Genomic DNA, 12,988 nt, shown 5'->3' on the forward strand with positions numbered 1-12,988 from the left:
ATACAGCAGGGCAACAGCCCTCACCTAAAAATTATACTTTGTCTGAACAGATCTGGTTAAGGGTAAAATAGACTGGAAAATGTCCAATGTGAAAGCCACATGTTGAGCATTAAAATCTTTTTGTGATGATCACAACAGACATTTGATAAAGTTTATGAAAGAGATAAGAAAAAAAAAATCTAAATTAAATTACAGCAGGAGAGTGGAAGAGACAGAACTGCTAGTCCGTGAATGGATGCTGACCAATTAGCAAAAACACTTCTCACATTCCTGTTTTGCCTGTTGGAATTGCAGATTAAATTCCAGATGGCTATTTCCACAGGTTATTTTAGCCAGGCACCAATAAGAAACATAAGAAACGTTCAAATGTATAGAGATTTTTATGAGTTTATTTGAGCCAAACTGAGGACAGTTGCTGGAGAGCAAAACCTCAACAGACTTGAGAAAATGCTCCAGAAAAAAAAAAAAAAAAAAAAAAAAAGGTAGTTTTGCACCTTACTTTATGCATTACAATCAAAAGAAAAGATGTAAGTGGGTTACATGAAATCCATTGGTGATAGGTTAGGGAGAATGGGTGGGGGAACCTCTGAGATTGGATAAAAAATAAAATGATAGACACATACTTCTTTTAATTAGGTGGGTGGCAGGATAGTCAACAGTCAACAATTAGCATAACCGTACAATTAGGGGATTTCTGGTCTCCACTCTGCAGATTCAGTGCCAGTGTGTTGAGGGATCCAGCAAAAGGAAAATTACTTTGTTATTGCAAAGGCATATTGATCAGGTATGTTACCCTAGATGCAAAGAAACAATAGGCAGTTAAGGTGAAGATTGACCTTTGTAAGAGAAAAATATTGCCTTATGACATGACTACCACCATGAACCTCTTTTAGTTAAGAAGTTTTCATTTCAGCCCTGCTAAGTTTGGCTCAGTGGGTAGAGCATTGGCCTGTGGACTGAAGGGTCTCAGTTTCTATTCCAGTCAAGGGCATGTACCTTGGTTGCAGGCTCATCAATGTTTCTAACTCTCTATCTCTCTCCCTTCCTCTCTGTAAAATCAGTAAAATATACTTTTTTTAAAAGAAAGTTTTCCTTTCAGACCATCCTGTGTGGTTACTGTAGGTCTCTAGTTGGTAAAACTGACACGCAGGCCTCCCCTGAGCTTGTCAGGTGTAGTATTTGGCCCCTTTTTCTCATTCATACATCTAACTCCAGGAGTCCCACTTGTTTCTGGGAGGGCTTTTCAGACTGCTACCCCCAGCCAGTCTACAAGAGCAGACATTTCTTTCTCTTTTTTTAAATATGTTTTATTGATTTTTTTTACAGAGAGGAAGGGAGAGAGATAGAGAGCTAGAAATGTCAATGAGAGAGAAACATCGACCAGCTGCCTCTTGCACACCCCCTACCGGGGATGTGCCCGCAACTAATGTACATGCCCCTGACCGGAATCAAACCTGGGACAAGGCGCCAAGAGCATAAGAGAAAGCCTTAGGGCAAACTCCTTTGTTCAGGGGATTAAATATCCCAAATTTCACACCCTTGCAGTGACCATTCTGGCCAATGACTTATTCCAAGTGGGACTGACAGGCAAGTGCCTTCCCAAGGTCACCCCAACTTTCCTGGCCATGTGTCTGTTCTTCTCCCTGTCCAGGCCCTTCCCCAGGGATCTGTGGGGAATGTACTGATGGTTCCCGGGGGAGTGTAAAACTTTAGCTTCCTGGTGAGGCTGCCTAAATGGCCTCTCCCTTCCTGTTATTAATAAACTAGAGGCCTGTTGTACTATATTCCTGCAAGAATAGGCCTTCCGCCCTAATCGGTTTGGCTCAGTGGATAGAGCATCTGCCTGAGGACTCAAGGGTCCCAGGTTCGATTCTGGTCAAGGGCATGTATTGATACCTTGGTTGCGGGCACATCCCCAGTAGGCAGTGTGCAGGAGGCAGCTGATCGATGTTTCTCTCTCATCAATAATTCTAATTTTTTATCCTTCTCCCTTCCTCTCTGAAAAATATCAATAAAATATATATTTTTAAAAAAATAAAGGAATAGGCCTTCCTTCTCCTGGCTTCACTCCCGGCTGCCCAGGATCCTGCAAGTCCCCACTCCCAGCTGGAACTCCGCTCCTGCAGTTCCCTCTGTTCCACTCTCCCCCTCCTAGCAGGTATCCAGCCCCATCTGGCTGCTTCCAGCCTGTGTATGCAAATTAACTCGCCATCTTTGTCATATTAATTTGCATATTCACTCCTGATTGGTTGTGGGCATAGAGGCGGTACAGTCAATTTACATGTTTGTCTATAATTAGGTAAGATAGGTTAATTACAACAGTATCAATTGGCCAAAATGGGCGTGGCCACTGCAAACGCAAGATTTGGGATATTTAATCCCCTGAACAAAGAAACTCACTCTGTTATTCTCTTGTGCTCCTGAGCTTTCAGGACCTTTGTTACCCTTGTGGCTTGGGGCACACCCTCCTGTATTCTCCTATGTGGCCTATGGCCATGTGGACCCCTACACCAGTGGTCGGCAAACTCATTAGTCAACAGAGCGGCAAACCGCCACAGTTTGCCAACTACTGCCCTATACACATGGTTTAGTGGACTACAACTGGTTGATGGTGTACTGGACCCAGCTTCAGCATGGAAAGGAAACTAGACTCTGGCTCTGCTTCTAGCTTTCTAGAGGGATGTAATTCCACAGAAATAAAGCTTTCTACCATATCTCATCCTCCACAGGGGCCTCCAGAAATGCCTATTCCGTCAGTATCCCAAGAACCCCACTTCCACTGCTAACCCGGTTGGTTTAGATTCTTTGCCCCAAGACTTATCTTTTGGCTAGCACTTTTGGCTCAATAAAACCTTACTTACAAAAAGACTTTCAGCTGTGGTGTAACACGGTATAGAATATTTAAAACAACAACTCACATTTCATTAGCTAACTAGCCAAGAATTAAAAATAAGAATATACTAACAAAAAACTTTCAGCCCAGGCCTTTCAGCTAGTGACCGTGGGTCAGAGGAATTTGGAGCCATGGAGCTGCTAAGCACAGCCGGGTCCTTCTCGAGATTTTATTCCCTCAAAGTTGCTCCCAAAGTGAAAGCCACGACTGCCCCTGCAGGAGCGCCTGTACTTCCTCAGGACCTTGAGTTTACCAAATTACCAAATGGTTTGGTGATTGCGTCTCTGGAAAACTATGCTCCTGCCTCAGGAATTGGTTTGTTCATTAAAGCTGGCAGTAGGTACGAGGACTTTAACAATGAGGAACCTCTCATTTCCTTCGTCTTGTACCTAGTCTGACTACAAAAGTTCATCTTTTAAGATAACTCATGGAATTGAAGCCGTTGATGGTAAATTAAGTGTGACTTCCACAAGGGAAAACATGGCCTACACTGTGGAATGCCTGCGGGATGACATGGAAATTCTAATGGAGTTCCTGCTCCATGTCACACAGCACCTTAATTTCACTGTTGGGAGGTGGTTGCACTTCACTCTCCGCTGAGGACTGACAAAGCTGTGACTCTTCAGAATCCACAGGCTCATATCATTGAAAATCTGCATGCTGCAGCTTACCAAAATGCCTTGACTAAATCACTTTTTCAATCCCATAATTATAGGTGAATAACATCACTATGTTCAGAACCATTTTACAAGTGCAAGAATGGCTTTGGTTGGACTTGGTGTGAGTCATCCTGTTCTGAAGCAAGTTGCTGAATGGTTTCTACACACGAGGGGTGGGCTTGGTTTATCAGGTGCAAAGGCCAGATTCTGTGGAGGTGAAATTCGGGAGCAGAATGGAGAAAGTCTTGTTCATGCAGCCTTTGTAGCAGAGAGTGCTGCCACGGGAAGTGCAGAAGCAAATGCATTTAGTGTTTTCCAGCATGTCCTTGGCGCCGGACCACATGACAAGCGGGGCAGCCACCAGCTCTCTGCACCAAGCTGTTACCAAGGGGATGCACCAGCCATTTAACGTTTCTGCTTTTAATGCCAGCTACTCAGATTATTTTATACTATCTCGCAGGCTACAGCTGCTGGAGATGTTATCAAGGCTGCCTACAACCAAGTCAAAGCAACTGCTCAAGGAAACCTTTCCAGCACAGATGTCCATGCTGCCAAGAACAAGCTGGAAGCTGGGTACCTAATGTCAGTGGAATCTTCTGAAGGTTTCCTGGGTGAAGTCAGATCTCAGGCTCTCGTTGCTGGCTCCTATGTGCCACCCTCCGCAGGCCTTCAGCAGATTAACTCAGTAGCAGACGCTGATGTCATAAATGCCGCAAAGAAGTTTGTTTCTGGCTGGAAGTCAGTGGCAGCAAGTGGGAATTTGGGGCATACACCTTTTGTTGATGAGCTGTAAACCTGAGACATATTGTAGGAAAGAGCTGGACATCTTCTCAACCGAGAGCAGCAAAGGCATGAAAGTTCCACCTCCTAATGTAACGTTTGTCTTGGTTTTCAAGGAGGTGAGATATCTTTTTTTTTTTTTTTAATATATTCTATTGATATTTCACAGAGAGGAAGAGAGAGAGATAGAGAGCTAGAAACGTCGATGAGAGAGATACATCGACCAGCTGCCTCCTGCACACCCCCTACCGGGGATGTGCCCGCAACCAATGTACATGCCCTTGACCAGAATCGAACCTGGGACCTTTCAGTCCGCAGACCGACGCTCTACCACTGAGCCAAACCGGTTTCGGCAGGTGAGATATCTTAAAAAGTATACATGCAAGTAATTGTTCCCTGCTCACCTAAAGTCAATAAAATATTCTAGATATTAAAAAAAAAAGTTATAGCCTAAAATATTAATAGTTTCATATGTAAGCATGTTACAGGCAACAGGAGTCCCCTTTTCACTGGCTCAACTACAGGAGTATAGCAGATCCTGATAGCTGGCCAGGCCTGCAACATCCTATCCTGAGAAATAAAATCTGCCAAGAGCAAAACAAAACACCAGACACTGACACACATGAAAGAGAGTATCCAAAGCACCCAAGAGCTGGAATGTGAAACTGCACCTCACCAAAATCCCTTATTCCCTCTTTCCATGACCCCTCTATACAGGCCCTTTGCCTACACTGAGATGTTAAGATGGTTAAGGCCTGAGCCTGCCATCTACTCAGGAAGTCAGCACCCAAATAAGTCACTTTCCTCCTAGGAGTACCTGTGTCTTGTGTTTGGCTTCATGTGGCAGGCAAAAGAACCTGAGGATCATGTGGGCCAATTTCAGTAGATGTTAAAATTTTTTAGTTAGCATATCAAAAGGTTACCCTTGGAATGATAAGAGCAGGGTGTATATAACAACAAAGTGTAAAAAGCATGACACAATCATCAGTTTGTTCATTAATGCTATTTTAATGAGCCAGTGCTGAGTGCTGGAAGATGATGGTGAGCAAACCACAGACAAACTTGTTCACTTATGGGTATTTAAGAGAGAGAGAGACACAACTTTAATCAGTTTACCATATACATTTAAATTTTCAATTCTATTTTTATTGATTTCAGAGAGGAAGGAAGAGGGAGAGATCGAAACATCAATGATGACAGAGAATCATTGATTGGCTGCCTCCTGCACACCTCAAATTAGGGTTCAAGCCCACAACCTAGGCATGTGCCCTAACCTGGAATCAAACTGTGACCTCCTGGTTCATAGGTCAGTATTCAACCACTGAGCCACGCGCCAGCTGAGCTAAATTTTTAAATGTAATAATTGCATTAAAGTGGAATAGGATGATCTTGTGATAACATTTGACAGATAAAAATGCTGAAAAATTAATAGGATTTGATGAAGGGAAAGAGAAGAGGATTTCTACGCACAGGAAACCAAGTCCTGTTACTATATATCATCACTAGAAACGGCATATACAAAATTAAATATTAAGAATTAATTTCCCCATTGCACTCAAAGGCTTTCCTGATGGAAATGTGCCTTTACCTTTCTTAGTGCTAGATGGCACTAGAATCCCGCATAATTGTTCCATAAGAAAAGATAAAGAACTAGCATGAAGGAAGTAAAAAGTTCTATACATCCAGGTCTGTAGGGATCCCAGGTTAAAATTCAGGCATTGGTCACATTTTACTACATTCCCTGCTAAATACAGCCAGTGTAACTGTTATATCAGGGACACCTTTAACAGTGCTACATGATCTGGCCCTTCCTGCCTGTCTAGATTATTTTTCCTGCCCTGAATCCCATGTTTCAGACATTCAGAATTGCTTGCTAATTCTAATTCTATGCCTCCCTGCCTTTGTCCGTATTATTCCTTCTCTCTGTGATAAAGCTTTCCTTCGCCTCCACTTCACCAAAACCATTTTTATTGTTCAGGACCTATGTCAAGTATCTTTACTGAAAATCATTCCTAATTTCTCAAGCAGAATATTTCTTCATTTCTAAGACACTTTGATCATGCCTGAATTAAAGGACTTAGTCCCCTGCATTGGAATTACTTATATCACATGCCCAGTGTTAAAACCCTCCAACCAAAAGCAACCAGGAACATATCTGAAAAAAATATTACAATAATACTACTGCCCTCGTGCATGGATTTGTGCACATTGAAAGGAAATTAGAAGGTGGCCAGTGGGCAGGACTGGGTGAGATGGGCCAGACCTGCCCTGGAGCCAGCCTCCCACAGTCCCTATCCAGCTGGCTGCACCTGGGGTGGTGCCATGGCTCGAAGGGCATCTGCAGAGTGTGCTGGGTCCCTCCAGCAGGTGGGGTCCCTGGGCCTGGCCTGCAGGGATTGGGCTGAAACCGCCTCTCTGACATCTCCCGAGGAGTCCCAGAATGCAAGAGGGCGGTTCTCAGGTGACACACTCCTGAATCGGGCTCCCTCCTCTCTGGTCTGGGATGTGTCACCTGAGAACCAATGCTGTCAAGTCACCACAGCTCAGCAGCTCATGTGTTGAGCATCTTCCCCCCGGTGGTCATTGTGCATCATAGCTGACTGTCAGACAGTTGCTTAGCCTTTTATGTATATAGACTAGTGTACTGCATACTTACTGGTTAATAATACTATATTGCAAATTTGAAAGTTGCTATGGTAATAAATCTTAGTCTTTATCACAAAAAATAATCTGTAACTATATATGGTGATGGACGTTAACTGGATTTGTGATCTTCTCACAAATGTTGAATAATTATGTTGTATACCTAACACTAATGTAATGTTATATGTCCATTATTCCTCAGTTTTAAAAAAAATAATATGTTTATTGAAGTTGCTGCAACAAAGAAATGCACCAGTGGAGTTAGCCGAAACAGGTTTGGCTCAGTGGATAGAGTGTCAGCCTGCAAACTAAAGGGTCCCGGGTTCGATTCCGGTCAAGGGCATGTACCTTGGTTGCAGGCACATCCCCATTAGGGGGTGTGCAAGAGGCAGCTAGTTGATGACTCTCTCTCATGGATGTTTCCAACTCTCTATCTCTCTCTCTTCCTCTGTGTACAAAATCAATAAAATATATTTAAAAAAAAAAAAAAAAAAAAAAAAACAACAACAGTGGAGTTATGGAAGGACCTCTTGGAATATGAGAGCTGATGTAGTCACAGATGGCCTTGTCAGGGGTCGGTCAGAATTTGTAAACAAGCAGAGTCAGTGGAAGGAGTCAGTCTTGGAGCAGATAGTCTGAACGAGCTAAATGAGTTAAATGATCTGAGCTTAGATCCCTATACCTTGTTTCTATCATTTTTTTCTTTGTGAGTCATGGTAAGGTACACTTTGATAGCTGTGCTTTCTCTCTCAACACTATTGACATTTGGGGCCAGATGATTTTTTTGTTGGGGGTTGGGAGTGGGAGAGAAGCTGTCATGTGCATTGTAAGATGTATCCCACACTAATTAACAGTCTCTGTGCAACGTCCAGATTCCTGGTCTGAGAATCTGATGTTCCCAACTATAGTGAGGTGCCAGAGCCTGGCTGATATCTGTGTTAGAAGACAGGATCCCATGACCCACCATTCCATGGGAGCCAGACTAGGCCAGTGGTCACCAACCTTTTGGACCTCACGAACCACCAGTGGTCTGCGGACCACCTGTTGGCGACCACTGGGCTAGACAGTGTCAGCATGCATAAGGTAGAACTGTCACGTGGAATTATGTTGGTCCCGGTGAAAAGAAAGCAGGCAGGGGTAGAGGTGAGGACCATGAAGAGGCTAACAGGCCTCAATAGCCCTAACAAGGAAGATTCTTAAGCTCAACACAGACTGGAAAGGAAAAGGTCTTCAGCAGGAAAGACGTTCAGCAGTAATTTGCCATGGGCATGACGATCATGTTTGCTATCTCTGTTGAAAAGAGAACTCAGCTGTCCCTTGTTCCCAGGGACGCTCAAACTGACATTTCAAGGTTAGCATGAGTCACTTATTACAGCCAGAAACCATTTCTTGAAAGCAACTGATCATTGCCCTTTGTCCTATTTCTGCTCTGCCTTTTTGAATAAACATATGCATAACTGTAAGCATTAAAGGTTTCCTTGATTCTCAGGAATGAAGGGATGTGTGGTTGGGTGAAGTGATGTCCTATAGGGAAGGAATTGGCCACTGGTGTGTCTGTTCATTCAGAAGGCGGCTAGCAGAAGTTTGGATCTGCAGGAGCAGGAAGACTAGACAACTCGGGATTACCCAGTTAATGGCTCTTACCCAGAAAGTTTTACCCTGTTGCAAGAGAAGTTAGCAAACTGATTATTCCAATATGTTTTCCGAACTCCTTAGTACTTACTGGTTTGTTAATACTGTACTGGGACAGCCACAATCTAGCTTTCTTCCCTTTTCTACTTCTGGGTTTATTCAGAGTAGGATCTTGCCCTCTGGCTTTTCACCTCCTTAGGAACAACACCAAGCAGATTAGCACTTCTTCCTGCCCTTCCTGCTTCGTAGCCAGTTTGCTTCCTCTTAAGTCAACTATTCCAGGAGGACCATCCCAGTGGTTAATTACTGTAACAAATGTGCTGTGACCTTCACGCTGGCAATGACTGGACTCAAAGACATTACATCAAAGTAAAACTAAACATGTACACTGTGCAACCCTGGCAAAATACTTCAACTGGTCATCGTGATAAGACAGTACTTTGTACATTGGAATAATCTGGGAAACTTTAAACTATGATGATGTCAGCACCCTACCCCAGGAATTCTGATGCAATTAGTCTGGGGTGTGGCTTGGGCATCAGAAGCTTAAAGTACTTCCAGGTACTTTTAAAAGCCAACTTGAACATTGCTGCTTACAGAGGAAATAGGAACTAGGGAAGTCTGTGTAGAAATCCAGTTTGTGGGAGGGATAGAATTTGAATCCAGTGTCCCTAAGATTGGAAACTTGGAGAATCACCCCTACCAACAACCTGAAGGACTGACTGCCTACCCACAAGAAACATCTGGGAGATAGCTCTAGAACGAGAGAGGTGGGGGTGGGGAAGACTTAGGCAAAACCCCGATAAAACAACCCTTCATTGGACTGGGACCCTGAGGGTCTGTGACCTGGCAGTGGAAGCACGAATTTTGATGAGCCATGGGTAGAGGGTAACTTCCAACATGCTGGCAATGTTTCATGTCATGACCTTGGTGAGGGTTACCTGGATTTTTGTTTTATGTTAATTTGTACATTTGGGGGGGGGGGGGTTGCACATATTTCTATTTGTTTGTTACACTTCATCAAAAAATGAAAGAAAAATATTATTGCCTGCCTTGAAAGATCTATCTAGGTCACTTTCTTACATTGAAATAGAAGGAAATACACTAGTGTTGGGCTTGATCAGTGATCCCCAAAAGCTGGTCACCAGGGCCTGGCTAGCTGTGCAAAACAACTGGAAGTTATTAAAATCCCAGATCCCTAGACCCCAACCTCCCGAGAACTTAGCTGGCAATTCTCAGGGAATCACCGGGCAGAGTGAACAATGTGAGCTAAGCTAATGGAAACTCAGATATGGTTGCCCGTTGGCTCTGATGGGGGCAGTCCCAGCATAGAAACAATGACCCCTGCGAGCACCCCTGTCTGGGAGAAAGCCACCCCCTGAGTTCTTGCCCTGATGCCAGACAATCCAATTGTCTCAAGTTTCTCTCCAGCCACCGCCCCAGCCCTGGAGCCCAGAGGAACCGAGTCTGAGTAAGTCCATGTGCCTGGGTCTCCATCAGCATCTGGGTCAACCAGCCACAATCCCCACTGGTTTTGACATTCTGAAGTTACGGGGACTTCTCTTCCCAACCCTGGAACCCTAGGCTGGGGATCTGGTGTGGGGCTAGGACCCCTTGCTCCTCATGGGAGGTCTCCACAATCACGATATTTCTCCATATTAAAAAAAAAAAAAGACAACAATAAGATGCCACATGTGGGTACCAGACCAACCCATTCTGTGCCTCTGCCCCTTCTACCAAGTCTCATGTACTTTCTTATTTACTTCCCTAGTTGTAGGACTTCCATTCAGCCAGATCTCAGGCGATTCTAAATGTTTGTTCTGTATTTTAGTTAAAATTTTGATATATAATAGTTGTGAGATGCGGTGAATACTGACATTTACCTACACTGCCATCTTGGTTCTTCCCAGTTTTTGTTCTTGTTTTTTTATTATTATTTTAATCTGTTATATTTTTTATTTATTTATTTATTTTTAGTCTCTAATTCATTTATTTCCATTCTGATCTTTATTATTTCCCTCCTTCTGCTTACTCTGGGTTTTTCTTGTTCTCTTTTTTATTCTTTTCGTTGTAGAGTAAGATCATTTATTTGAGATTTTTCTTGCTTCTGGAAGTATGCCTGCAGTGCCATCAACTTTCCCTTCTTGAGTGATACCACTGTGTGCCACAGATTTGGGGCTCATGTGTGTTCTTTTTCATTTGTTTCCAGCAAGTTTTTTATTTCTTTTTTATCTCAATGGTAACTCATGCACTGTTCAATAATATGATATTTAGCCTCTGTGTGTTTGAATGTTTTTGAGTATTTTTATTGTAGTTGGTTTCTAGTTTCATGCCATTGTGATCTTAAGATGTTTGACATGATTTCAATTTTCTTGAACTTTGTTAAGATTTATTTTGTCTCCTAACCTGTGGTCTATTTTTGAAAATGTTCCATAGACATTTGAGAAGAATGTATATTTTGCAGCTCTGGGATTAAATGCTCTGTAAATCAATTAAATCCATCTAACTATTGTGTGGTTTAAGATCACTCTTTTCCTTGTCTGGACGATCAATCCAATGATGTCAGTGAGGTGTAAAATTCCACCACTATGACTATATTGCTGTCACTCTTCTTTTAAATTCCTTCGAGAATTTTTAAATAGATTTCTGTGCTCCTATTTAGGTGAAGATATGTTCACAAGGGTTATATCCTCTCGTTTAACCAACCCATTTAGTATTATGTAGCAACCTTTTTTGTCTCTTTTATGGCCTTTGTTTTGAGTATTTTTTCAGATATAAATATTAATACTCCAGCTTTTTTTTTCCTCATTTCCATTTACATGAAATATTTTTTTCCATCCCTTCACTTTCATCCTGTGTGAATATTTTATTCTGAGGTGGGGCACTTGTAGACAGTATATATATGGATCATGCTTTTGTATCCAGGTACTCTATGCCTTTTGGTTGGAACGTTTAATCCATTTACATTTAAGGTTATTATTAACTATAGAGGCCCGGTGTACGAAATTCATACATGGGGGAGGGGGGTTGTCCCTCACCCCAGCCTACACCCTCTCCAATCTGGAACCCCTTGAGGGATGTCCAACTCACAATCCAGGACTGCTGGCTCCCAACTGCTCACCTGCCTACCTGCCTGATTGCCCCTAACTGCTTCTGCCTGCCAACCTGATCACCCCCTAACCACTCCCTGCCAGTCTAATCAATGCCTAGCTGCTCCATTGCCAGCCCAATTGCCCCTAACTGCCCTCCCCTGCTTACCTGGTCACCCCTAACTACCCTCCCCTGATGGCCCAGTCACCCCTAACTGTCCTCCCTTGAAGGCCTGGTTGCCCCCAACTTCTCTCCCCTGCCAGCCTGGTCACCCCCAACTGCCCTCCCTTGCAGGCCTTGTCCCTCCCAACTACCTTCCCCTACAGGCCTGATTGCCACAACTCCCCTCCCCTGCTGGCCATCTTGTGGTGGCCATCTTGTGTCCATATGGGGGCAGCCATTTGTGTGTTGGAGTGATGGTCAATTTGCATATTGCCCTTTTATTAGATAGGATAGGCACTTATTTATTGGCATTTTTATTCTTTAGTCCTATGTTCCTCTCTCTTTCCATTTCTTCTCCTTATAACATTCCCATTAGCTTTTCCTGCAATGCTGGTTTGGTGGTAATAAATTCCATTAGCCTTCTTAAAAATTCTGAGATGTTCTCTATTTTATCTTCAATTTTGAATGATAACCTTGCTGGATAAAGTAGTCTTGGTTTCAGATCCTTGCTTTTCATTATTTTAAATACTTATTCCATTCCCTTCCGACCTGTAAGGTTTCTGTTAAGAAATCAGCTGACAGTCTTATGGGGGCTTCCTTATAAGTAACTGACTGTCTTTCTCTTACAGCCCTTTAGATCCTGTCTTTGTCTTTAATGTTAGCCATTTTAATTATGATATTTCCTGGTGTTGATTTCTTTGTGTTCATCTTGATTGGGACTCTCTGTCCTTCCTGAATAATCAACCACTGGGGAAGGGACACACTGTGATCTTGGATAGAAGTCAAGGCCAAATTTTTCTCAAAAGTGAAGAGCAGGTATATGGGAGGCAGTCAAGTCTAAGGACCTTCATTAAGAAAATTACTCTGGCCCTGGCTGGTTTGTCTCAGTGCATAGATTGTCAGCCTACAGACTCAAGGGTCCCAGGTTCGATTCCAGTCAAGGGCATGTACCTTGGTTGTGGGCACATACCCAGTAGGGGGTGTGCAGGAGGCAGCTGGTCGATGTCTCTCTCTCATCGATGTTTCTAGCTCTCTATCCCTCTCCCTTCCTCTCTGTAAAAAATCAATAAAATATATTTTTTTAAAGTAAAATAAAATAAATAAATAAAAAAGAGAAACCATAAAAAGA

The 12,988-nt window shown here is 43.0% G+C and overlaps 1 pseudogene; it reads left to right on the plus strand.

The window, feature by feature from the left end:
• The first annotated feature begins 2,979 nt into the window (after nt 1–2,979).
• On the plus strand, nt 2,980–4,758 carry LOC118707593 (annotated as a pseudogene).
• Nucleotides 4,759–12,988: the final 8,230 nt, after the last annotated feature.

This window comes from Pipistrellus kuhlii, unplaced genomic scaffold (genome assembly GCF_014108245.1).
Source record: "Pipistrellus kuhlii isolate mPipKuh1 unplaced genomic scaffold, mPipKuh1.p scaffold_m20_p_6, whole genome shotgun sequence".
Lineage (NCBI taxonomy): Eukaryota > Metazoa > Chordata > Mammalia > Chiroptera > Vespertilionidae > Pipistrellus > Pipistrellus kuhlii.